The sequence below is a fragment of the Octopus bimaculoides genome, chromosome 14 (assembly GCF_001194135.2).
Source record: "Octopus bimaculoides isolate UCB-OBI-ISO-001 chromosome 14, ASM119413v2, whole genome shotgun sequence".
In the NCBI taxonomy this organism is placed as follows: domain Eukaryota; kingdom Metazoa; phylum Mollusca; class Cephalopoda; order Octopoda; family Octopodidae; genus Octopus; species Octopus bimaculoides.
In genome coordinates, this window is record NC_068994.1 from 60,406,570 (window position 1) to 60,409,978 (window position 3,409).

Consider the following 3,409-nt stretch of genomic DNA (forward strand, 5'->3'; position numbering starts at 1 on the left):
AGCACCGCAAGAACGTGCCCGGGGCCAGAAGAACGTACCTGGCTCCACAAGGACGTGCCTGCCGCCGCCAGATCTTCCCTGGCGTCGCTAGTACGTGCCTGGAGTCTAACGAACGTGCTCGGAGTCGCAAGTACGTTCCCGGGGCCGTATGTACGTGCCTGTGGTTGTAAGTACGTGCCCGGGGCAATAAGTTTGTCCCAGGCAACACTAGAACGTGGTCGGGCACATGCTTATTGCCCCGGACTCGTTCTTGCGACCCGAGGCACGTACTCACGGCCCTAGGCACGTAGTTACAACCCCGGGTACGTACTTACGGCCCCAGGCACGTTCTTGCGTCGCCAGTCATGTTCTATCAGACTAGCCACGTACTTTCGGCGTCGGACATGTTGCGGCGCGAGGCACGTTCTGGCGGCGCCGCGTAAGTACTTGTGGTGCCGAGCACGCTCTTGCGGCATCGGGCACGTTCCTGCTGCCCCAGGCACGTACTTGCGACCCCAGGCACATTCTTGCGGAGCCACGTACATTCTTGTGGCGCCGGGTACGTTGCTGCACCGCCGAGCACGTTCTTGCGATGCCGGTGACTGTGCCCGGCTTGGAAGAACCTGTCCTGCGCCAAAAGAACGTGCCTGGTGCCGAAATAACGGGCCTGGGGCCGCAAGAACGTGCCTGGCCCCACAAGAACGTGCATGGAGCCGCAAGAACGTGCCCGGGACCGCAAGAAGGTGCCTGGCTCTGCAAGTACATAGGCTCAAAACGTAAAAGACTTTTTTCATTTTTCTGACCGTCAAACTAATATACTTGCTTGTTCATACACCTGTCTTCGTATGTATGTATGTATGTAAGTATGTAGATAGATAGATAAAGAACAAATCCGGAACACAATGTTCGCCAAATTCCACTGAGCGAACATGTGGTCAGAAAATGTTTCTAATTTTTCCTTTCCACAAACTACATGACACGAATGAGGTTGGAAGAAAGATAAAAGAAAAATGGTTTATTAAAATGTTCAAACCTGTTCTGAACGGAAACAACAGCAATAATATAACAACCAGTTAATGATGTGGATAAATAAATATAAACAAGTTACAGAATATCGGTACGCTTGGCAAATCTTGATGCTTAAGAGTATGCGGATTGGTCAAAAAGGTATCCTAAAAATTCAAAGATGCCGTTGCCAGTACCGCCTGACTGGCCTTCGTAGGATTTTCGAGCGAGATCGTTGCCAGTGCCCCTGGACTGGCTTGTGTGGGTGGCACATAAATGACACCATTTCGAGCGTGGCCGTTGCCAGTATCGCCTGATTGGCCTTCATGCAGGTGACACGTAAAAGCACCTACTACACTCTCGCAGTGGTTGGCGTTAGGAAGGGCATCCAACTGTAGAAACTCTGCCAAATTTAGATTGGAGCCTGGTGTTGCCATCCGGTTTCACCAGTCCTCAGTCAAATCGTCCAACCCATGCTAGCATGGAAAGCGGACGTTAAACGATGATGATGATGATGATAGTAAAGTTGTCAAGAACACAGTTGAAATTTGATGAGTACACTATGTATGAAAATACTAATTTAACTTTATGAGAATTACAAAATAAAATTTTTTAATGTTAAAATACCGTAATAAAAAAACGTGAAAACCAGACCATGTTATAACTTTATTTAACTGGCATAGATAGAGTGAGAGTGAGAGGGGGTGTGAGAAGAGAGGGAGAGAGCGAGAGAGCGAGCTTGACTGTAGTAGCACTGATTTTGAATACATTTTAATATAGGAGTCAAAGACGAGGAAAACATTTGATGGTGTAGATTTAGCAATTAGTGCAATTAGAGTTTGATGAAAATTGCGCAATTCAATCAGAGAGTATTTGAATTAATCAATTCTTTGAAGAAAGTATTTAAGGTAGGCATTGAAATAATTTGGGTTTGAGGGAACATTTTGGTTTTAACAACGAAAGGATCACAATGTCGATCTACTTAAGTTTCAGCAGCAACTTCTGAGAAGCAAATATGTTGTCTCAGTGAAATTTAATGAGAGGAGGAAATGAGTGAGTGAGGAAAGGAAGTTGAGTGTTGTAGATGCAGAGAAGTGAAGGCAGTTAATGGATTCCTATTGATTTCTGATTGGAGCACAAGGCTGCAGAAAATATCAGAAGACAAAGTGGGATGTTATAGCGTCCCTATCATTTCTCAGACGAATTAGGAGCAGAAGTGAAATTGCTTTAATTGGGAATGGAAACCAGGTTGTTGGCTCACCTGCCAAAATAACACTTGTTTAGTATAATCAAACAGACCTATGGTTGAAAGTATTTCAAACGTGATCAATATTCAGTGTTCTTCACTTTTTTAAGACGGCAGGCTGTGATTCGAAGGTGATTTGGCAGCTATTTTTTGAAACAGATTTAACAAATCGAGCCGCCAATTACAAGATTAAATTACGTATACGCAGACAAGCAGGGATTCGATTGCCAATAGTTGTTGGAATGGTACAATTGTTCCAAGAGCTCCGAATTACACGGCCATCTCACAGCATTAATTTCCACAATACGGTTTCAGAAAGGATTTCCAAGGAATATGGATCACTTCTTCATTTCAATGAAGGCATTGAGCGTCACATACTGATGATATTGTGCTGGGTTATCAAAGGAGTAAGGTGTCAACCTCTCAGTTGAATAATACTTGTCTCTTTGCTGGGCTGTCCCAGGTGTAAAGTATAACAAAATCCCTTCCTGGTAGCAAAGGAAAGTGCTAAGAACAGAGAATAACTCGCAGAACTGAAAATTGATGACCTGCGTCTCAATCAAATCGTTCATCTTTACCTCGTTATAAAGAGACATCGAACGGTGTCAATACAATGAATATAATAAAATAACAACGATCAGAGAAGAGAATAGGCCATAAAACTTATGTCATGAGGAAAACAAATCAATTTTGTCAAGTATGAATTTGTAACAAACCTTCCAGTACATCCTTTAGTTGTGAAACAATTTGTATGTGTTACACTCACCTTATTACTTGGCACAAACGGATGCAGAAAGGTTAAGTGCACACATTTACCTAGATTTTTCTACCTGTTCGTTATGACTAACCAATCAATTTATTGAAACACATATAAACATAGAAAAGCAATCAGAAACACTGAGGTATTGATTTTCATTTAGCTTCGACGTTGATTTTTCATTCCCTGTATACATTTTCATAAAACACAGTCGTATACACACTGTATATATATGTATGTATAAATATATATATATATACACACACACACACATATATATATAAATATATAAATATATATATATATATATATATATATATACACACACACACACATATATATAAATATATATATATATATATATAAACGACACTGATGGAGATTGAAAAAAGGCTGCAACAATCCTATGTGAAGGAGAGAGC